The 24,368-nt window shown below is 38.0% G+C and overlaps 1 protein-coding gene across 2 annotated transcripts in view; it reads left to right on the top strand.

Moving 5' to 3' along the window:
• Window positions 1–24,368, top strand: part of LOC107717931 (lipoma-preferred partner homolog) — a 232,329-nt gene that overhangs the window by 33,321 nt on the left and 174,640 nt on the right. For both annotated transcript variants that reach the window (XM_016524832.1, XM_016524833.1), the window contains exon 2: window positions 3,562–3,608. The gene's annotated coding sequence lies outside the window, so the exon portion shown is untranslated. The remainder of the gene's footprint in view (window positions 1–3,561; window positions 3,609–24,368) is intronic.

The raw sequence follows: 24,368 nt of genomic DNA, 5'->3' as shown, positions 1-24,368 counted from the left end.
TAGAGATTTTGCTAATTTTGTCTATATTGCAGTGTGTAAATACAGCGCAGGACTAGAGATGCACCGATCGATCGGCCAGGGATCGGAATCGGCCGATTTTCCTCATGATCGGCCCGGATCGGTGACTGGCCGATCAGTCTCACTTCTTTCCGATTCCGAGCCGAGCCGAGCCGAGCCGATCCGTTTAGTTACCAGCGGGCAGCGGCACAGGCAATAACGTCAGCCGCGCATTCTCGCTCTCTTCTCTCTGACGACCCCCTCTCTCTCTCACACACGTCTCATTCGCTCCGGTTAAATACTGCTTGTATTGCACATTATTTTAGTCATTCCCGCAGGTTTCGCGCTTATACCAAACACGCGCGCACCACCACTGATCTATATTAGTGGAGCGCACAAGCCGCGCTCAGTCTCATATAGCTTGTGAGCCACAAATACCAAAATTAGTGGCTAACTGTGCTAAAACGGTCAAATACATACACAATTATGTCAAAATGCCCGTCTTGGCGAGTATCCAGTTAAACACAGTCAGTTTTGGAACGTTAAATAGTTAAGAAAGAGAAACACATGTTGTGTAACAGTATTGTGTAACAGTCCAATATTCCTGCTGCTGTCTGTCATGTTAATCAAAGAACAAAAGACAAAGAAAATCACTTTCTGCGTCTGACTCCATACGTTTTATAACTTTAATGGTAAGTAGGGCTGCAGCAACTAATCGATAAAATCGATTTTTATCGATAATGAAAATAATCGACAACGATTCTCATTATCGATTAGTCGGGTCTGCCGACAGTGCACGTCCAACTGCCGTCAAATTACAGCACTGAATTACAAAATGCATCTAAAATAGTGGAGGAAACAGAATGAGATGCTGCGGGAGAAGTACGTGAACCAAGCTGCCCAAAACATGAGAATTATTTATTTTAAGCTTTAAACTAACTTAATGCATTAGCGTATGGCTTGGCCGGTCAGGCAGTTTGACAGATGCGTGTGCGTCCTCAGCACAAAAACTTTCAGTTTACGGTCATATGCTTAACTGTAAATGTCACAAATTCACGCAAGCATTTCCATTTTTGCATAAAGGCCCACCCTGACAATCTGCGTTAAGTTTAAATCTGAATGAGCGCCGGCGCGGCGGGCGCGCGCACGAGGACAGAGGGAGACAATTAATATTCAGCGCAAAACATTCTTTGTGCTGAAATATCTGTTGTTGAACGTTACATTTAGGTTTAAAAGTCAACATGTAGTGCACGCATTTTATGAGAGTAGGAACTGATAACAGTGTGTAATTGTCTGAATATAAATATCAGATGCTTCATAACAGTCTTTTATAGGATAAAGAAATGACAGTAAGACGTGACTGTGGTCAGAGTAAACATGTGTTCCTGCAGAACATTACTCTCACCTATTGGTTACCGCTGAGTTTGTGATTTTATTCGTCTTTATTATCTTTATTATTATTTAAATTTTTAATGTAGAGATTTAAACTATATTCACTATACAGTGCTTAACAAATTTATTAAAACAAAATTTATGTAAGGTTTTTAACAAATTAGGTGGTTTGTGCCACTGCTACTCTAAACTAACAGTACTGGTGATTGCCAAAATCATTTTTTTACACTTACACTTCAATTTGTGTAAGCTCCTTAGTAACAGTAGTATGTTATTTCTAATGCTATAATATGATTATTGCTGTTGTCTGTGAAAGAAAGGCAGAAAAAATATAGTGTTATATATATAGTGAATATTTAATATAGTGAAAAATTATAGTGTTTTTTCCAGATGCCCAATTACAGTCAAAAAGTGCCTAAACAATGGCAGCAAGAATGCAAGCTGTTATGAAAGGCATAGGAGGCCATTTTTGTTATTATGTGAATAAATACTATTTATTTGTTTCAGTTTGTTATTTGCCCAATAAATGACATTAACATTTTTAGATTTAAACAATTTTTTGACAGATTCCTAAAATATTTGTGTTTTCTCTTTATTATGACAGGTGGTCTAATAAATTAAGCACTGTATGTTTTTATAACATTCAGTTGGCACGTTCGTTTGAATGACATTGGACAGAATGTGGAATAGTGTATTTTTTTGTCAATAAAAGAAAAAAGAAAATTGGGTTTTTCTTTTCTTTTTCTGATTAATCGGGGGAAAAAATAATCGGCCAACTAATCGATTACCAAAATAATCGTTAGTTGCAGCCCTAATGAAAATAAAACTTTGCGTTATAGAAAAGTAGATTTTTGTTTGTATATGCTGTCAATTATAGTTCTTAAAGAAAATTGGAATCGGCAAAAATCGGTATCGGCAGATCACACTAACAAAAAAAACGGAAATCGGAATCAGCCAAGAAAATTGCAATCGGTGCATCTCTACTCAGGACTGCTAAAAGTTTTGACATGTTGAAAAGAAATATGCATAAGAAAATAAAGCATAGGACGTGCTTGATGTTAAAAATGTTATTAAGAGCAATAAGCCACAAAAGAACTCATGCTGTCTGGCATAAGCACACGCACAGAAATCTGCATGCGATCCTAAACTTAGTTCTCCTTTGTGGCTTATTGTGCTTGAATGGTCAAATACACACAAAATTATGTCAAAATGCCCATTCACATTCACGCAGTGGGTTATGTCTTAGGTGAACGTAAACAACTGGGAAAAAATCTAATTTGTCTCAGTATATTAGATCCCTAAAGTAATATCAGTCTAATATGCTTGCTGCTGTTAATGTTTATAAAACAACAATAAGAAAATCACACACTTCTCTTGACTCTGTAACATTAGTAGCTTTATATTTAATTCATACAGTGAAGACCCTTACAGTGCTTTTGATTATTCAGTTGCTGTATTACAGTATTTTGTCTTTCGTTGTCATATAGTGTGATATTGTTTGCATTTTTGTTATTATTTCTGAATTAAAAAGATAAAATAAAATAACAAAACAAAACAACTATATTGTGATATTGTTGTTGTGAACTATTAAATAAGCTTTTGATCATCAGTCACCCCTAGTACAACTGAGTACTTGGCAGAGAACAGCAACATTACTGACATTATTGTTTTTTGTATTGTTTTATAATAACATTTCTATTAATGTATGTAGGGAAACAGTATATTGTACTTGCTGAGATGCTTTTTTCACAATTTCCTTTTTAAATCAACTGTTTTTTACCTTCATAATTCATTCAAAGGTCATATGTGTCTGGCAAAAATGTTGTTAGTTAATTAATTAATTAATTAATTTACAAGTACAAATATTACATGTGATTTAAAAATTTTATTTAAAATATTATTTATTTGTTTTTATACTACAGGACGATGCTCATTTCTACTATGAATTAATTAATTAATTTACAAGTTCAAACATGTGGTTTAAAGATATAGTTTAAAAATGTTATTTAATGTTATTTAAATGTTATTTATTTATTTATTTTTATACAACAGGACAATTTCATAATCATCAAATCATAGTTAATATAAACAAAATGTATCTATTTACAATGTAAATTATTGTTCCTTTGTCACCAAGATGTCCTCATACATCTTTCTATCTTTGTCGTTCAGGTTTGTGATCATCTGGTGATTGGTTTTTGCTCCTGAAAAAGAATCAGGTAAATATAAAATACTTTTTTTTACTCTCCTGTCATTCCTAATTTTTCTAATTAATTATCTTCATGAAATCTAACACTGCATTCTAACCAGTGCAGTCATCTACCTGCACCAGTTTGTCAAATGCTGCATGACATGTCCTGCAAGACCAACAGCCAATCAGAACATATTTGACATTTAATATGTTGTTGTGAGAAACAGGATATTAGACCAATGAGTTTTCCCGGTGGGCGGGGCTAACCATTGTTATGACGTAGAATAGAAACCAAGTGTAAGAGACAGTAGCCTAGCGCGGTGTGGGGCAAAAATATCGAGAAAGAGGAAATTGGCTCTTGCGTTGGCTTTTGAAGTTAACGGGGAAGAGAATGTCGGTTTAAAACGACGTTTGTGGGTGCACAACATTATACGGGGAAGGAACCAGTATGGTGCTTACAATTTAGTCCAGGAGCTCCGGTTGGATGATGCACGGTTTGCGGCATATTTTAGACTAAACATTAAAACATTATTATTATACTAAATATTTTGTGCTAATATCATATAACTCCTTGTGCTCCGAAACTAGTACGATCAGTTTATCTGCCGGCACCTTCTCCATTTGTTCTTGTTCTTGTTGTTATGGAAACGACAGGTCTCGCTACTCGCTTGTCATTGGTCAGCTGTCAAAAAGGCGCTTGACGTAGGGCGTTTTTTTCAGAAAAGTTAAACTTTTTTCAACTTGAAAAGACGCTCTGAGCTGCAGAAAAAGATGATGGCGGCGTTTAAAAAAGCGCTCAGGACTTTTTTGAAAACACGGTTTACTCCATAGGATTATAATGTAAAACAGACGCTGGCAGCTTCAAAAAAGACGCCAAGTGTGAACACACCCTAAGTCATTATAATCAGTAATTATTAGGGGTGGAACGGTACACAGATGTCACGGTTCGGTACGTACCTCGGTTCGATACAATCTCGGTACAACGGGGGGAAAATCTACTATGCTCGGTTTCTTTTCATTTATTTTGAACAGATAGTAGTACAAATTACAATTTTTTTCCACCTAGATGGGAAAATACTAAAATATTATTACATTATGTTATATACATACAATCTGCAAATGTGCAGTAACAGCGTCGCAAAATCAAATTTGGTTCCTGAGTAAAGCTGTTTTGAGCTCTGACTAGTTTGTTTGCGTCACGGTCCGAGCTGATAAACGGTCTGCACTGATAAACGGTCCGCGCTGCGCAGCTCAAATGAGTAGCGGGATTTTGTTGCGCTTTTGTTTTGTTTGCCGTTTTATGTTTCTCATATGCAACAGAAATGGCAACGCGAGTTGAACAACACGGTGGTCGCGCCAGTGCGACCGCGCACAAAATTTACTCGCACCAGCAGAAAAAATGGTCGCAAAATGCGACCATTTGGTCGCAGTCTGGAGCCCTGAAACTGATCAAACTTACATTAAAAACATTTACAGAAGATTCATATTTCTAATAAATGCTGTTCTTTTGAATTTTCTATTCGCAACAGTAGCCTAGCGCGGTGTGGGGCAAAAATATCGAGAAAGAGGAAATTGGCTCTTGCGTTGGCTTTTGAAGTTAACGGGGAATAGAATGTCGGTTTACAATGACGTTTGTGGGTGCATGACATTATACGGGGAAGGAACCAGTATGGTGCTTACAATTTAGTCCAGGAGCTCCGGTTGGATGATGCACGGTTTGCGGCATATTTTAGACTAAACATTAAAACATTATTATTATACTAAATATTTTGTGCTAATATCATATAACTCCTTGTGCTCCGAAACTAGTACGATCAGTTTATCTGCCGGCACCTTCTCCATTTGTTCTTGTTCTTGTTGTTATGGAAACGACAGGTCTCGCTACTCGCTTGTCATTGCTCGCTACTCACTTTTTTTTCAGAAAAGTTCAACTTTTTTCAACTTGAAAAGACGCTCTGAGCTGCAGAAAAAGATGATGGCGGCGTTTAAAAAAGCGCTCAGGACTTTTTTGAAAACACGGTTTACTCCATAGGATTATAATGTAAAACAGACGCTGGCAGCTTCAAAAAAGACGCCAAGTATGAACACGCCCTAAGTAATTCTAAAGTGTAGTTTTTATATTGTTTTGTCTCCATCCATATGTTTTTTTTTCTCACTGCGGTTTAAAAGTGGTATGAGCTGGGCTTACCAGTTCATTTTGTTCTTTTACGTAACTTTTGAATGCTTTACATTCTGTACACTAAGAGCTGCCTCACCACACTCCTGTCGTAAACACAGAGAGAGAGAGGGTAACTTACATAAGCTGGCCTGAGTGTCAGAGAGGCCAGCGGCAGGACACAATGCCATTTCTCTGATGTACGGCCTAGTTCCCATCTCACTGCCTTTCCCGTGAAACAGACTCACTTTTGCTCAATTAGCTCAGAAAATCAAAAAACAGCAGAATATGATGCATTTAGTTACATAATCACATACTTGCAGATTGCCACCCAATTGCCCCTTCCACTTCAGTCAGAGGACATGAAGGTTCCCAGGGCAGGCTTCATCTCACACCCTGTGCAGGCTTCTTCAGATCTTGAGAGGCTTGAAATGCATGAAATGTATTGTACATAAAGAGGAATGTGAAGTGGAAATGTCTTTAATGCCATTGTAACATCAAAATTGACTCTATTTACTTAATGTACTTTTTTTTCTCTCATTGAATGATGCATTATGCAAACCTTTTGCCTGACATCACAAACCCGTCCTGTCCAACCACCTACTGTACAGTAGATAGGGTTGCACTAGCCATTCATGGAACGTGAAGTCCACACTTGTGGCTTAGTAACTACTAGCTAGTTTATAACCAACTCTGTATTCAAAGGATAGGATTGCCATTTTCAACCAGCTTTGTATTGTTACAATACCAGTAGTATAATTATGCAAATGATAAATATGTACTCTTTTTCCATGTTACCTGCACCCAGAAATGATTTTGGTGAGCAAAAGTCTGCCAGTTGATCCAAAACGCATCATTTTAGGCATCATCTGTCTGGCTTTTGACCACAGTTCAAACTTTCACATTTTTGCATCTCTGCCCACGGACAGTCAGCAGAGGGTTGGTACCAAATTAAAAAAAAGTGCATTATGGGTGTTGAAGTTTTTGGCAAAATGGAACACCACAACTCTTTTCCTCTGTCTTCTGTAGATAAGATAAGATTTTAAATAATTTTCGCGTTCGCTGTTAAGATGAATTTTTGGCCTCCACAACATGGAGCAATGCACACAAGATTGTTTAGATCAAGTTTGTGCTGAAGAGCCGCTTTCATTTATTTACATAATGTTCTTTTATTACATAAGGTGTAAATTATGCCATCGCCATCACCTATGTCTAAAGTATTGAATTATGTCTGGTAAAACATGAGCTTATTTATGCAATTCAATCAATCTACTGTTTTATTCCGACCACTGGTCAGAGGCTTCTGTAAATGGTTCGTTTATATGTAGAGTTATGTTTCATTTAAGCCTAATAGTGCAAACCACAAATGTTTAGGAGTGTGTCACAACTAGACTAAATTGTAACGTATGTACAACTAATGCAACCGATCCCTGGTCCTATTATGGAAAAATGTTTTTCTGTGTGAAAAAATAAATAAATAAAAATAATAGGAGAGAGAAAAAAGGTTATGTCGAGACATTTACAATACAAGTGAATGGGGCCTATTTTTGAAGGATTTCTAAGTAGAAATGGAAAGCTTATAATTTTTATAAAAGCACTAACATTAATTCTTCTGTTAAAGCTTGTGTATTATTTGAACTGTAAAGCGGTTTAAATAATTTTACAGTTGTTGTAGGCGTTGAGTTGTCATGGTAACAAAGTTGTAAAATTGGACATAACTACACAGAAAAGGTAAAAAAAAAATCACTCTAAAAATTATTTGAACACATTATTTACATCTTGTGGCTATACTACTGTAGTATTTTAACAAATTGGCACTATTCACTTCACTGGAACACTGATTTTTGCTTGTTTTAAAGAAAAGGATGGATGAGAAGAAATAAATTTTTTGCTGTAAGCAACATTTTGCCACAAAATTTGTCAATTCAGCTTAACTTATACTGAACCCAAAATATTACTACATATTGTCTTGCATCGGAAACAAACATATAGGCTTCCTCTGTGGGCAGTGCATTAGGTTTTGAAGCAGTCTTTAAGTTAATTTTAGATTTGCATGAAGACTCATGTCAGATGTCTATTATGATTCTGTCATTGTATGATAGATGTGTTGAAACATATTATGTTATGAAACATTTTCTAGTTATTTCACAGTTGCAGTGAGATCTCTGAGGGCAGGTGCCTCCATTACACTAAATTAATTTGTTTTTGCGTGTACCGATAGCACTAAACGCTTCTCACCTCTTAATTGATTTTCTCATTCATCTCCGGGGAATGTTGTTCACAGTCATGGATGCTTCTTAAGGAGCCACGTTTTTAAACAGCCAGCAGTGCGGACAATCAACCCCCCTCTCCACCCGAAACTAAGACGTTGCCCTCAGAACTAATAATGGGTTTTAGCGCATGCTTCTCCGATTGATCTGCTAAAACTATAAGTGCAAGCAGAACAAATCCCTGTAATGATTGCCTCAGGAGGGGAGCCAGCGCCGCGCTAAAAGTGTGTGTGTTTGCCGGTTCATAGTGCCACTCGCACAAATGATCTCCCCACTGTACACCTCCTCACAAACCTTTTTTCTGATTCATTCAATCAAACTACGCTCTCCACTCTTGTGTCCTGTGTAGTTGGAAGTCCAATACTCTTGAAATCTAAGGTTAGATTTTTTTCTTCAGAAACCTTTTGTTAAACACACTCAGTCAATTATAGATCTATAAGCTACATAAACCCACAGTAGCGAAAGAGAGACAGATGGGTAAAAGCCCATATGAGTTTGCGATATTTTATTTGCTGATGCTGCCGCGTTGAGCAGGTGACGCTAAGACACATTAACATTTTTACTTGTTTACAATTAGTTTTTTAACCTCATGGTCTTGTTTTGGTCATGTTGAATCAACCATAAAGAACATTATATGTTGCTCTGACCTCAATAAAGTCTGCATGAAAATAAAGTTCACACTATCTATTTCCTAATAGATAGTTATTGATATTATTGTGAACAATTTTTTAATGCTTATGATTTATTTATTCAAACAAAGTCGGCATAAGACCTGTTCACATCATCAGGAATGTTCTAAATGAAAATTCGCCCCGGTTTCTGCATATGATTTGGCTGTTCAGACCTATGTGTGAAAAAGGCAGACGGGCTGAATGAAAATGTAAATTCATTCTCTGACAGTAGGTGGCGCTTACAGAAAAGCAGAAATACCCTGGCTACTCCTGTGGACAGAACGCTACACAGCTTTCTGCTTCTGATACCCGATTGTCAAAAAGTGAGACGGTATTTACATATTTTCAAACAGTCGTTCAGAGTTTTGTATTTGCTAGGGTGTATATCAAATAACACCAAAATACAAGAGTACAGACACAAGAGAGCCGGTTCTGGATTTCTCCTGTGCTATTTACTGTCATTTAGCAAAATAATGTTCATAAATGGCACCAAGTCAGTGCATTTCAGTGCATCTGAAATCACATTCCGAGTAGGTACTACACACATTTCATGAGGAATGAACTTCGCAGTCGTTATAAAGTGTGTTCTATATAGTATGAATGTAATCCCAATGTACTTCATCCACCATGTTGCCTTTGGGCCTGTTTACACCTGGTCACTTTTCTCTGATAGGATTGCTATCTGTTTTTGTTAAAACGGTTCCATTTACACTTGGCCACATAAATGTTTCTCCGCAAAACGGATATAAATCCGATCTTCATTTCCTGCGCTATTTGCAAATTTAATGTTTTAGTTCACGTCAAAGAAAGCAACGGACATTCGCTGCATTTTATTCATAATCATCTAATTTCAAGATCAAAGACCACAATAGCGTTTTGGAGGGCATTTACACCTGGTCTTTTCACGGGTGGATAACTATCCAATTAGAGAAAATGCATGAAGTTACCAGGTGTAAACAGGCCCCCTTGTCATGTGACCTGTGGCACCAGTTGCGTCACTTCACTGCCATTCACAGCTCCTTTTGCAATCCTTTTAACTTTGCAATCTCTTTGGAAGTAGTGTTTCATTAAACGCAGGGGCGTGTCTAGAGCATTTTAAATGGGGGGGCCATTCGGGAGCACTGGCTCAAAAGAGGGTGGCCGGGGGGGAGGTTGTGTTTGTGGAACGATGTATGTTATAATACATCGTGTACACTCAGTAAACAAAGAGTGACAGAGACAGAGACAGTGACAGAGCAGAGCCAATTCATAAAAGAACATTATTTAAAAGCACACGTCCAGTTTTGTGTGAGTGAAGGAAATCCGCTTGGGAGTGGAGAGCTTCGTCCTTGCGCACATGGATCGCATAACATTATGCGCTCTCGACATTGTCATTAAGATCACACTATAGAAACCGCCTAAAATTAAGTATAAAGAAGAGAAGAAAGCGGCCCTAGGCAGCTGCCTACACATGCCAGGATCCGCCACTGCCAGATGCAGTTAAAAATTTACTAAAAACAAGCCTATCGCAAGACATCTGGTAGGGGGGGCACCTGGGGTGGCCAGCCAAATTTCAGGGGGGCCGGTGCCACCCCTGGCCACCACGTAGACACGCCCCTGATTAAACGCAAATCTTACCGGTTGCACCAAATTTTCCGCATCGCATATATTTTCACAATATTTGTTATTGTGTGAACAGGCTTATAGACTTTTAAGAAATGTGACTGGTTTCTAGTACATAAACTTTGTTTAGGAATTAGTTTGATGTTAAAAAAATATCAACAGAATTCCAAAATAATAATTGACATGAGTTAATGTTTACGCTTTGTAGAAACTCTTAGCATGTTAACATTCATTGCTTTATTCATGTTTTTCTCTATAAGTCCCTAAACAGTGCACAAAAAAAAAAAATGGAGCATGTTTGATGAGTGTTATTAAGTTAGCTTGGGTTTTTGGCCTTTTTGTACACTTTATTGATAAGGACACATGGATAAGAGACAGGAAACAATAGTGAGAAGAAGGGGGTACAGGGTCAGAAGTGGCACAAGGCAGTATAATAACGTATTATTAAAAAACTTATTAACCACCAAGCCACTCTCTAGTTTTGTTTTTAATAAGACACTTTATCTCGTTTACTCCAGTTTACAATTTCCAAAACACTATTTCTCACTTGAATTTATATTGACTTTCCAATAAGACCCTATGTCAAGCGATATAGTAGTTTCTTCCCCAGCCTGCCTCGATACTGTCGGAAACATGTTCTTCTCAAACAGAACTGAGGCATCAGTTGTACATGTTCATGTGTGCGTGTGTTTGAGAGCTGACACATGCCCAGTGGTGTTTGTTTTTCAGGGCATGACTTGACCGTTGCTCTGAATTTCATCTCGCCGGCCATCTGAGAGATGAGCTTCAGGGTCCTCTGTCACGTTATGCCTGTACCACAGCTGGATATTTTAATGTTTTTTTTTTTGTGTGTTTCTGTGGGGCTGTAGTTTCCATGTACACAACACAGTCCAAATACTAATCACTTAAAGTAGTTCAACTTTAGTCATGCTACTCTATTGAGTAGCTGTGCTATCAAAAACTATCTCTTTTTGTATTTATTGGTAAAGCTAGTGAAGTACAACTAGTAGTAGGTGAAGATCACACACATTTAACAGACATTCCACACATAATAAAGAAGACCTAAAATGCAGTAAGAAAAAAGGTAAAGGCTGTCACTGTGGCAGTACCCTTACACCTTTGTACCTTATTTACCCCTAATTGGTGCATATCAGTACCTAAAGTGTATATATTAGTACCCAAAGGGTACATGTTAGTAAATTTTGAAAGGATACCTCCATGAATAGTGAATAGTATATCTGTGAATAGTTTTTGTTTTTAAACTTGAATATGTCTTTTCAATGCTACTTTTTAGGAAAAAAGAAAAAAAAAACATTACACTAATTTATAAAATATAGTTACATTTAGTAACTAAAAATTACTACTATTTATTAAATAAATAAACAGTAATATTATGGTACGTTTTGTAGTTTTTTGTTTGTTTGTTTCTTAGTGCATTGACTGAATCTTTTGTGTAAAAGTCCTGTGTGGTCTGGACAAACATGTTGTAGTAAATTCAACTGGTGAGACAGACATAACTTCCTTTTATTTCATCCTGCTGTTCCTGGTGACCTATCAGGTACAGGCTGTGGGGATCATTTAGCTGTGGCATTGATGCAATAGTGACCATAGCGACATAATTGTGTTCTGTACAGTACTTACCGAATCTTACTTACGTGAATGAAGACATACAGTGCACAGTCTGATGTCAGATCATTTTATAGAATTCGTCTAAAACAAGCTCAAATGACTAGAAGTTTTTTAGAGAGTGACTCATTCTAAACTGATTAGTGGAGAAATGTTATCTGTTCAGTATTCACCATAGGTCATTCATTTATTAATTCATTTAGTAAAACTACTGGCATTTACGGCCATTTCTGAGGTAAGTGAACCATGCTGAATTAGGTACTCATGACACAACCCACCCGTTCTCTGAGATGTGAGCGGTCCCCAGACACTTATTCGCTGAAGGAACTCTGACTTCACTAAAAAGCAGAACATTCCCATTGCTCGCTTTCTGTAGCTGTCATACATACTGTCAGAGTGTGCGTTTGCATGCAAAAACAAAAGTAATATGTGCATATATATTTATCTTAGGTGCCTTTACTGAAGTCATAATAACCTTTGAAAGTACGGCATAATAATAGTTTATTTTTAGCACAGCTGTGCTGCAGAAGGAATTAAACAACTTCTCTTTGCAGAATGTTTAGTTTGTACATTTGTATATATATTGGTAAAATTACTGAGGCATTTTCTCAGGCATATTATATGCAGTTTTAATATATAACAAATAAATAATAATAATAATAATAATAATATAGGGTAGACTGGGTACAGTTGGTACACTTTTTGCTTTTTCCATTACCACACCAAAACTAGGGACTGAAAAGAAGTGATTTTTCATAAGACATTTCCTTTACTTGTCTACTAAAATATTAATAATTATTAACATCCATAAGTAGGTCAAATTTGCCACAATTAGCTCATAAACACAAGAAGGTAAACAATAACCTAATACACATAATAACAATAAACATAATAAATAAAACATAATAACAATAGCCTAATAAACCATAAAAACAAAACAAAGGTCATTCAGGCAACTAGGCTACGCACTCACTCAGTCACCTCTGTCACTTACAGTGGTGGCAAATGTAGTTTTGGCCTCCATCAGTGCATTCTACATGTTTTAATCCAAAAATTCTACATATTGTGCCTTTAAAGAACACATCATTTCTGTATGTGTCTTTGTATGTGTATGTGTATGGTCATGTGTCTTTTCTGGCTTATTTGAGCATTAACATTGTGCTTAACCTGAACTTTTCCTATTGATGCTTTAACCTCTACTCTTCAGTGTATTCCTACCTCTTTTGGGGGAGCCCAAAGTATAAAGCTGCTGCTTCCTCACGTATGAAACAAGCTTAATCTTCTGTTCAGCAGTAAAAACTGCATTGCAGCCCTTAAAGCATTCTGAGGGCATCAAACTTGAGCCCTGCTCAATGAGGTCTCTTCTCTTTTTCACATAGCGGGCCAGGGAAGCAACAGGAATGTTTAACTCCTGTGCTGCACTCATATTTGACCTCCCTTCCTCGACAATTTTTGAGCCCCTCTCTAAAAGATCTGCAGCAACTCCCCTATTCGTACTCCTAACTCTGAAGCGGGACATCATGCAACAGGCATAGCACACAAACATAAAAAAAAAGTCTACAGAATATGCTACAGTTATATTTTGCTTGTTAGTCTGCCTGTCCACGTCACGTTTGTCATGTGACGCACAGCAGCCACGATAGCGCTGTATAACTGATATAGACTTTTTTTTCCCCTTTTTATTCGAAATATTCCCAAACGTGTCAACTATATCATGAAATATCTCGATTCTCAAATAAGTAAATGCATTTTGCACCTTTATAGATCATAGTTGATCTATAATGGGCGGTGTAACAAACTTTGTAGTTTGGGAAGAAGGAGGCGGGAACCGGCGAACATTTAAACCAAACTTTAATAATAAAATAAACACAAAACAGCGCGACAGCCCCTCACGGACGACTGCCGTGCACAAACAGAACCAAAACACAAAATAAAATCCAGGCCTGGTCCTCTCTCGTCCTTCACTGTCGTCACTCCTCATTTTTTCCTTCCGGAGCTCCTCCGTAGGACTCGAGACCGGTGAGTGGTGCAGGTGTTGCACATTATCATTACCCAACTGGCCTCGCTCCGTTCCCACGGTTCTCGGCCCCGCCCCAATAGTCACAGGCGGGTGTAATCTATAACTACGCATACAACCGGTCTTTTTACTTAAGTACCACATATGGGTCATGCCATAAAATATTTTTAATATGACTGACTTTGTATTTAACGTGAATTTAATAATAAAAGAAAAACATTGTAAGTTGCTAATTATAACTAATTATATGATCAAAGAACATTTACATTATTAAAGAACATTTTCACTAACTTCAGTAGCCAAAGTTTAAGCACTCCAAAAACTCCCGTTATAATCACTGAAGCTGTTTACACTGTGAAATGCATATCTTATTTACATCATATACGCACTACGCTTTATTGTTTCTAATGAGAGAGCAGTCAGTCAGCGCACGCGCGCAGTGAACAAAACACCAGCATTTCAGCAATGACTCATCTGAACGCCATTGATTGGCCATTGAATTCATAAGTTCAACAGAAACGTGTGTGATCAGTTATAATGCGCAGCGCTGTAAAAACGCGTCTGTTCTGGCTCAGTGCCAGCCAGCGAACGAACGCAGATTTGAATTTACCAGCTGATGCTGTGCCCCACTTAACGATCTAATCACGCTGGTGTGATTGTATCAAATATAAAACATTATTTGGCTTTTTTTTTTGTCTTTTGGAAGCTGCATTCAAAATCCACTTAGCTCAAAAATCATGGGCATGATGCCTCTGGGTAAAGTGCATGAAATTTCGTCATTGCCAGCCGCCGTCTTCTCACTTCATTGTGAGCGATGACCCACACGGTAAACGTGTTAAGTGTTTGGGTTTTTCCGCACGTGCGTGAGGCGGTTTACGGCGCTTCTAAATGTAAATTCTGTTAAATCTCCATCTCAAAACCCTCCGCACTAAGCTCGCGGTTTTTGAGAAGGAGTCATCCGTCTTTCCCCGTCGCACTCCGGAAGCGGCCGAGGCCCTCCGTGAATCCACGGCCTGGGGTTTGGATATGGAGCTCGAGGTGATGGATCGCCAGTTGAATTCTCGCATGAATATTTATGCCCTAGCCCGGAGGCCCTCAAAACGATTTCCTACGGTCTACAGTAGAAGATGTTTTGTACACCGCGGTATCCAACTCTGAGGATTTTGGGCCTGCTTCAGCTGACTCTCTCCCGCCCAGCGGCCAGGAAGCGTGGCCTACTCAGAGCTTGTAGACGTGCTGGCGCTCACCTCAGAGAAGTTCTTTATTGATTGGCCCAATGAACCCCGTGAATCCCAGTCGTCTGATCTCGACGAGCGGTTTCTGAGTGGGAAAAAAAGTGCAGATGCTGACTTACTGACCAACCTACTGGTTTCTGTGGAGCACGCGGCCATTTGTAAATTTTATGGGTCTTGCTTCCAGTCTCATTTGCTTTCAGCTATTTTCAGCAAAACCGCTTTTCTGCTTATATATTGCAAATTGGTGTCTTACTATATTATTTTCGTGTATTTCTTATTATAACACACTGGTTTGTTGTTCAAACAGATTTTCTGTGTTATTCTTCACAAATTTCGGGGGGCCAGACCGTTCATACGTTTCTGCCCGCTTCTAACACGCTCTCCTCATTCGGTTCTGTCACATCCGCCGCCCAGTGTGTTTTGATGTGCAGCAATCATTCAGTCTCACTCTCTTTCGACATGGGGGGTGGGAGACGCACCAGGCTTTCTCCCCTTACCACCTATTTCTTTGTCACCTGCTGCTCATTTGATAGGAGACACGTTCAGTTCTCTCGCAGAGCCAGCAGACCATGTACCAGTCACAGACCAGGCCCTCACATCGGTCCCTGTGGGTTTCCTCATCCCGCATCAGGATGCCAGAGGCTCTCCTTCGCGGTAGATGATGTTATCCCCTCCAGACCATCTCGGCACCCCACACAGGTATGTCCTCTAGACTGCAACACACTGCTTCCTCTATCACAATTCTTTCATGAATGGAAGCGTCTACTAGGGGTATCGCCTTGGGTTCTCTGCACATTTCAGTTTGATTACACACTTCAGTTCTGTCACAACTCCACCCTCGACCTCCTCCCCCCCGCTTCGACAGGGTTCACCTGACTGTAGAGAGCAGTGCCTCAGAGGCTTCTGTGCTACAGCAGGAACTATCTTCCCTCCTCCACAAGGGGGTGATAGAGAAGGTTCCTCCAGCGGTCAAGATGTTGACGCTGAAGGCTATTATGTCACAGAATTTGTGCAGGAGACTGGTTTGTCACTGTTGACCTGAAGGATGCCTATTTTCATATTCAGGTCGCTCGGCGACACAGGAAGTTCCTCAGGTTCGCCTTTGGGGGAAAGACTTACCAGTACACCGTTCTTCCCTTTGACCTGGCCTTGGCACCAAGGACATTCACAAAGTGCATGGATGCTGCTCTGGCCCCATTGAGGCTCCAGGGCATCCGTATACTCAATTACCTGGACGATTGGCTCATTTTAGCCCACTCCAGGGAATTTGTGAGTTACCACAGGGATGTTCTCTTTCACCACATTCTGTTTCTTGGCCTAAGAAAGAACGCAAAAAAGGAATGTTCTGACCCCCTCACAACTGACTGTTTTCTTGGGGGTTCACTTGGATTCCGTTCAGATGCAGGCCCGTCTGGCTCCTGCCTGGATTTCCAGCCTCAACGCATGCTTGGCACACTTCAAGCTAGGCCATCATGTTTCTGTGTAACCCAGAATTTCTCACTGGGTTAGGGATGCTATTTCGCTGACATACGAGGTGCGTGGTTTTCTTCACCTCTCAGCATTCGGGCGCATTCTACGTGAAGTGTGGCTTCCTCTCAAGCTCTTTTTGGAGGAGTCCATTTAATAGAGACATCAGTAGCAGTACTGGTATCAAAAATACTGGCCTTTGTTAATAATAGGCTACTTAGTAAAGAGATGCCATTAAACACATATTTAAAATATACCACCTTTATGTTGTTTCTACATTAATTTGGAGGTTCAATGTAAAATTATGACAATATATTAGTATGCAATTGATCACGATTACAGAAAAATGTGCAATTAATTAGTTAATTTTTTTTTAATCGACTGACAGACAGCACTAATGTTAGCCTTTTATAGATGTTGGTGATGGTAATATATTAGTTGATATGCATTTAAATTTAATTTATAATTTTATAGGCCCCCCAAGAAGAGATCGGGACGGCCCCCCACCCCCTTGGCCCCCTTCAAAATTTAAATTCAATAATCCGGCCCTCAAATGAAACTAATTGAATAGCCCTGCCCTAGAGGATATTTGTGTAGCGGCAGGATGGTCCTCTCCGCACACTTTTATCAAGTTCTATAATTTGGATCTTGACATGGCTCCTGGTTCCTGGGTCTTGTCCGCTTGAACCAGCCGTGGTTACTATCTGGTTCATCATCGGGCCAGATAGGGCAGCGCTTTAGCTTGGTGTGTTTGGTATATCGTTCCCATAGCTACGCAGCGTCTCATTCCCTACTCAGAGAACATGGGTTACGCAAGTAACCCGAGACGTTATTATTATGTTTTCATTTTAATATATTTTTAAATATATTTTATTCCTGTGAAACCTAAATTATCAGCATCATTCCTCCAGTCTTCAGTCACATGATCCTTCAGAAATAATTCTAATATGCTGATTTGGTGCTCAAAAAACATTTCTCATTATTATCAATGTTGAAAACAGCTGTGCTGCTTAATATTTGTGGAAACAGTGATAATTTTTTATACATTTTGATGAATCGAAAGTTCAAACAACAGAATGTATTTGAAATAGAAATATTTTGTAACATTATAAATGTCTTTAGATTAGGTTAGATTCAGAAGAGACAATGAAATGCATTTCAAATCCAACCAGAAGTGCAAATAGCAAAAGGTTTATAAATATAGTTGTGTATATATAAAATTACTACTATGGTTCTATAGAAAGTTCAAAGAAGGTTGTCTTAGAGAAAGTGGAGACCGGTGCTCAGTGCAAATAACAAGGAGTACAAATATAGAAGGTTCGTTGTACAGAGAATAAGGTGTATATATCCAGTGACCATTATAGTACAGAGAGTAAGGATGAGAATGATGTATCAGAGCTGTTTACCATAGTAGTGCACTTGTCAATTGAGCAAATTTACGCAAAACAGCTTAATTAAAAGTAATAAAAGTAATGAATAAAAGTAATACATTCTTTAAAAGCCCTTACTGACCCTATACTTTTAAACAGTAGTGTTATAATGATAATTATTTTTATATTTATTGTAAAACGACTACAATTTTCTTTCAAAATGAAAATTTCAGTGTTGAAACTCAGTTCCATGTACATTTATACACCCCTCCTTGGTAATTTGCAGGCAAGTAAATATTTGTGAAAAACTGAAAAAAAAAAAAAGTCTCCAACCATTCCTTGAAGCTATTTTAGATTAATGTGATGGCAGGCGAGTGAGCAGTATCAGTTGCAGAACGTGGTTGTGTGTAGCGGCAGCAGGAAGAGGGGAATTATAGCAAGTGTGCGCCTGGGGCCAGTGTGTCTGACAGGGCCTGTGCAGGGGGCTCAGTGCAGGGTTCCTTGTTTTGCTCCTAGACTGTTTGTTGCTTCTTTGGATTCCTGGCTCTAAGTTGTTGTTCTCGGGCCAAATTCTCATCGCGCACACAGAGCGAGTCAAAGAATGAGCACTGAGTCCTGCTGCCAGCTGACTTTGAAGAACAACCCGAGCTTTGCATGGCAGCCATCGCCGTTACTGGTTCCCTGGGAGAGACGCTCTGAGGGGAAGCATTCTCCGTAAAATGCTAATGTTAGATACTTCACTGAGCTGGAGATTCCCATGTCATTGGTTAATCCATCACCTCCTTTCCTTCAAATTATAGAGAAGTCATTACTCTTTACAGTAATGTCTCTTTACACTTTTCATAAATTCTCTTTAAGCTCTTTGCCCGCGTTAGTCAAGAAGAATTGTAAGTGGCCTTTTTTGCTTAATTGCTAGAGCAAGTGAAAAAATGTATTTTTTTAAATGCCAGATATTTATTGTTAGATGAAAATACTCTTTGCCAATTTTGAAAATAATTATGGTTCTAACAACCTAGTTATATTGAGTGAAGTGAGTGAACCCAACAACGTTTAACTGCTTTCTTCTTTTTTTTTTTTTTCAAGTTCAACTCGAGGCATGTATCAACATCAGACATGTATCAACTCGACCATTTCTTTAATGTTTAATTTGTGTAAAATTCTAGATATAGTTATAGATAATTTTAGATAATGTTTTACTTTTTGCTGCAAGTTCATTTTACATCTAAAATGTGGTTTTTGGTAATGTATTTCTATTTTCCACAAGTTAGTTTCTATAATTCATTTTATTAAGTTATTTTCATAAATTAATAATAAATAATAATAAACAAATCATTATATTTCTGTAAAAGCTTACTCAGTAGATAAATATGTTTGCTTGTAGAGCTAAAGACTGTTGTTCATAATGAATCTATAATTTGGAGACCAAGTCGATTGCTTTAAAGTTTAATATGAGTCTCAAATCATTTTTTTAATTACTTAGGGGATAGTTCACCCAAAAATGAAAATTCTGAGAAAAAAATTGCTTACTCACCGTCAAGTTGTTCCAAACCTCTATGACTTTCTTTTTTCTGCTGAACACAAAAGAGACCATGGAAAAAAAATACTGTGGAAGTCATAGGGACCAACCACTGTATAGAATTGTCTAAATATTTTGTCCATTCTCTCAAAACCTGAAGACAGGACATCAGCTGAGACCATACTATATAAAAATGTTGAGAATACATGTCAATGATTTATAATTTGGTAAAAAAAAAACAATTAAAATGAACCAAAAGAGCTTAAAATTAATTTAGCTAAGTAGTTTAAAAATAGTTTAATTTAGCTGTTATTTTTAAATATATTTTAAATTTTTGGACTATTTTGGACCATTTTTTAAACAATGTGCGATCACTCTTGCTTCAATAAAGCATTAATTGATTTTTATCAAGACTCAAAATCTAATGGCTGACCAGAGAAAACTAAAGTTCTTATAGAAGAAAAAAAAAATACTATAACTGAGGAAACAAGACAGACATAAATTCACTAAAATGAATAATAAAAAAATAAAGAACTACTTAGTTCGATGACACACAGTTCCTGCCCTGTTTTACATGGAGAAACACGGTCTTGACAAAAGTGTGATTCATTTGTTGTGGCATCTATTACAGTGCAAAGTGGCTGCACATCATTAACTTCGAATCTGAGTTTACTGGTGGAATGAGGCCGATAGTTCATTCTTTCTTTTCATTTCTTGTACTTTCTCTTTCACATCCGGCACCAGTGATGCATTCTCATTGAGTCTGATTATGAAGTTTGAAAACAAATTCATTCTTTTATTCTTCAAACCTGCCTTCCCAGATGAATAACTCTATTTGATGAGGGGAGATGAAACGTGGCAGTTAAGAGTCTGATATGCTCAAACGGTCCACATCCTCTCCCATTTGCCATTTTGCATGTGATATTTATCTTGCAGATACTATTTAAATCAGATGAAGCGTTCTTTGACTGATAGACAGAGTGGCTGCACAGCGTCAAAGCAGAGAGATGATTATCACGATCTGATATTGACACCTCATTACGTTCATACTCCTGAACAGAGGATGCACAAAACTTTCTTTGTGCATCAGAGAGTTTGCTGTTGTGTTCTTCTGTGCTCTTAACAGTTCTGCTTGAGGCCAGGTGAGTTCTCCGCTTCTGTTTTGATAAAGTCGTTCAGAGGCGACTGTCATGTCAGTGATGGTCAAATGGTTAAAAGGGTTAACCGCTGTTTGTATATATATATATATATTTTTTTTTTGGACCTTTCACAATTGTGTAGATAGGGAAAGTTAGAGATGAGGCATAAAACGATAAGAAGAGCTGAGCACTGCCATGCAATATGTGCTTTTACACTCCCATCCAGGCCACGTCTCACACAATCTGTAATAAAATGACATTACTAACATCAAAACTGTTTTTAAGATAATTGTATAAATGTAAAAAATGTAAAAAATATAATTGTTTCTTGACTGAGTTAAGTTGTGTTAGCTGTAATATTTGTTGTGATATGTGTAATTCAGTGTATTTTTAGAGTAAGTTTGGACAGTATATCAGATATGAACCATTTTTATTGGTGAATCTAAAATTAAGCAACAGTTGATAATTTTGCAATAATTTTATTAGGTTTTATGTGCCAGTTATGATTCAGAAGTCCAAGACTAATGATTCTTAGTAGCAAATGGCATTAAAATTCAAAATGGCATTAGAGTTCGATTCATTTTCAATCAGTTGAAACTGCCAATTTCAATAAATCGATTAAAAAATTATTTAAAACTAATTTAGAAATTGGTTTGCATCATCACTCAAAAATCTTCAATGTGATTCCCTCTGCCCCATGTTTTAGTAAAAGAATATATATTATTTTTTTTAAACAATTTTGTTGTTGTTGTTATTAGGGCCCAAGCCACTAAGGCTATTGATCCCCTAAGGATTTTTTTTTCGACTATCCGGGGCTTTTTGGGGGCCTTAAACTCTTGGGAATTGGCACACACGTTGGAATCTGTGGTCATTAGGACGCCACAGAGGCTGGGACCCCGGCGTGGCACAGGGGCTCTACGGCGCCCCTTGGAACACAGTCAGAAAACTTGCATGCATTCATATGAAACTCATTACACATATAGATCTCATTGAGCCGAACAAATTTCGCACTGCAAGTCATAGGCTCCACCCAACAGGAAGTTGGCTATTCAGGGCTGTGTAAAAAGCGGATGCTCTGGAATTTGATAAAACTTTACATTTTAATAATTTTTTAGTTTTGAACTTAATATTAACAAACATGAATAAATGTTATATAATTATTGTTCATGTTAATTTATATAGTTAATGTTAATAACTGAAACCTTATTGTAAAGTGTTACCAAGTTTTATTGTTGTGTGTGTGTGTTTCACACTCTTGATGGTTTGGATTAACCTTTTCATTGCTGTATCCCTTAAAACCAGCCTGCTGGAGGGTTACTGTAAATGCATGTGCCCACTGTGGACCATCCTCCTGATGCCACCAGGGTGGCGTTTGCGCTGATGGCTTGGGCCCGCCATCGCTGCTTGCGGCTATATTTATTATTATTATTATTAATAATAAAACGATTTAATAAAAACAATTGAAAAACTTAGTTTTATCTAGAATTTTACAGTATGTTACTTAAAAAAAACAATGTACAGTAATCATATTGAATTTTATTGCTGTTTGGTTGAATTATCCTTTGTTAAAAAAGAAAAAAAAAAAAAATCAGAGGAAATGATTTTACAAAAAGATTTGATATACATCATCACCCAGTAGGTCTGGGTGGCATTATGAGATATAATGATGGCTGTATATATATATATGTATGCAACCCAGCCCTTCTGGGTGGTTGTGTATCAGCTCTATTAAATTGTTAGCAAATATTATATCAGTTCTGACATGTTCACATCTACGATTTCTTAGGTTGTACAACCGGGGAAGATTTCAGAGGTAAATTCCTCCTACCTGCCACTTAATATAGTTAGTAGCATCCTCAGCAGTACCATGGCTTGATCTGTGGTCGCTATACAGGACAGATGATGCTCGAGGGGTCAAATTAATGTGGGAGTCTCATTACGGTCAAATATGTAGCTGGATAACTGAGTAAAATGAGTACAGACATGATCGCTGCACCGAATTTAACAAACAAGCAGTAAATGTCTGCATGAGAGGTTTGGAATATTAGATTACTGGCACATGCCTGAGAATGTTTACGGTATGTGATTGAAATCAGAGTAGATTTATTGCATGGATTATACATCTACTAGTGGGTCTGAGTTCATTATAAGCCATCAGTTAAGCGCCGACAGCCATCGGTCAATTAAGAATTACAGGCCAGAAAAGCAACCAAAGGTTTTGAACTTCCTCAGTAATCCTCTTTGGGTGTGACAGGGGTCAGTGTACTGCGGAGCGAGTGATGATGGGGTGAAGGATTAAATATGGTCTCTCCCGTTAAATGTGTCCACAAGTACCCGGCTTTTAACCTGACATCTCAGACGGCTGTCGCCGGGCAGGCTTTGGGCTGCTTTTATTCTTATCTGCTGATTTGATAGACAGATGAATCACTGATGTCCAAATGTGTCCAATTTTCTGACTTGCATGATCACTTGCATTTATCAGGTGATGACGGGTGCTTTCAGATACTTTTCACCATTGCTTAAAACTGGCTCAAGTGTACAAATAGGGATGTGCTTATACAAACAGACTGAAGAAATCTGCTAACCATTTCCAAACTGCAAAGAAGTTAAACAGTGTCTGTTTTTTCTGTTGCAGTTTGAACATGTTTTGTTTATCTATCCGTGAAAATGTCTTGCTATTAATACATAAAGTGGTTCCTGCAGCACAACTGGTGGACCAGGACACTAACATACAAAGTCATGGGTTCAGTTGACCCTTCGCAAAGACCCGCCCCCTTCGTTACTGTTGCTATGTCCGACAAGCCATTGCGCTCTCACACCACACACAATATTCTCACACAGTAAAAAATACATTGCGGAGCAAGGAGAAAACTGATGACGCGCCGACAGACAAGACAGAGCAGGTTACTTTTGGTATGAGACAAAATCTCAGCTTTCGAATTTTGGCATTTTTTAAACAAATTTCAACAATAAATATTGTTTTGTGGCTCTTTAATTTGTCGTGACAGAACACTGTATTGCCTCAGGTCAAACGGCATGTGAAGTGATAATCTCTTCCTCTTTACTTGTTATAGCATGAAAAAAAACATGAATGAAAATCAGAAGGTATCTTGTTTCAACCACGGAAAGACGTCAATACGTCAATACTTGTAATTGTTTTTTACAAGTTCAAGTGTACCAACGTTAATCTACTCTCGTGCCTGGTTTGTTTGTCAGACAAAAATGGCAGATTTGGCATTATAATTGGTCAGATTGCCTGTCAATCAAACTCCCTGCGAACAGTCAATTCCCAGGAGAAACACACAGACAAAAGATAAATTGTCTAGTTTTATTTCTGGTAAATATTTTTCAAATAAATACTAGTGCTGTCAAACGATTAATCGCATCCAAAATAAATGTTTTTGTTTACATAATATATTTGTGTGTAGTGTGCAGTGTTGGGCAGTAATGCATTACTTAGTAACGCGTTACTGTAATTTGATTACTTTTTTAGTAACGGAGTAATTTAACGCGTTATAATTTTCAAAATAGTAATTAGAGTGTAGTTACAAGCCGAGGTCTCTAAACGTTACTGCCGTATTACATTGCTGACAGAATGCAGTGTTTTATAATCTAGAGATCTAAAAAGGATGTAGCACAGGCACTGTCGAGTCAAGTGCCAGTGGATCAGAGACCTGCTCCCGCGAGACCCGACGCAACAGAGTGCGGCGCGGGACAAGA

This window comes from Sinocyclocheilus rhinocerous, unplaced genomic scaffold, assembly GCF_001515625.1.
Source record: "Sinocyclocheilus rhinocerous isolate Xijiao unplaced genomic scaffold, SAMN03320098_v1.1 scaffold2558, whole genome shotgun sequence".
Classification (NCBI taxonomy): domain Eukaryota; kingdom Metazoa; phylum Chordata; class Actinopteri; order Cypriniformes; family Cyprinidae; genus Sinocyclocheilus; species Sinocyclocheilus rhinocerous.
The sequence above is the reverse complement of the archived record's forward strand: the minus strand, read 5'-3'. Positions and strand labels throughout refer to the sequence as shown.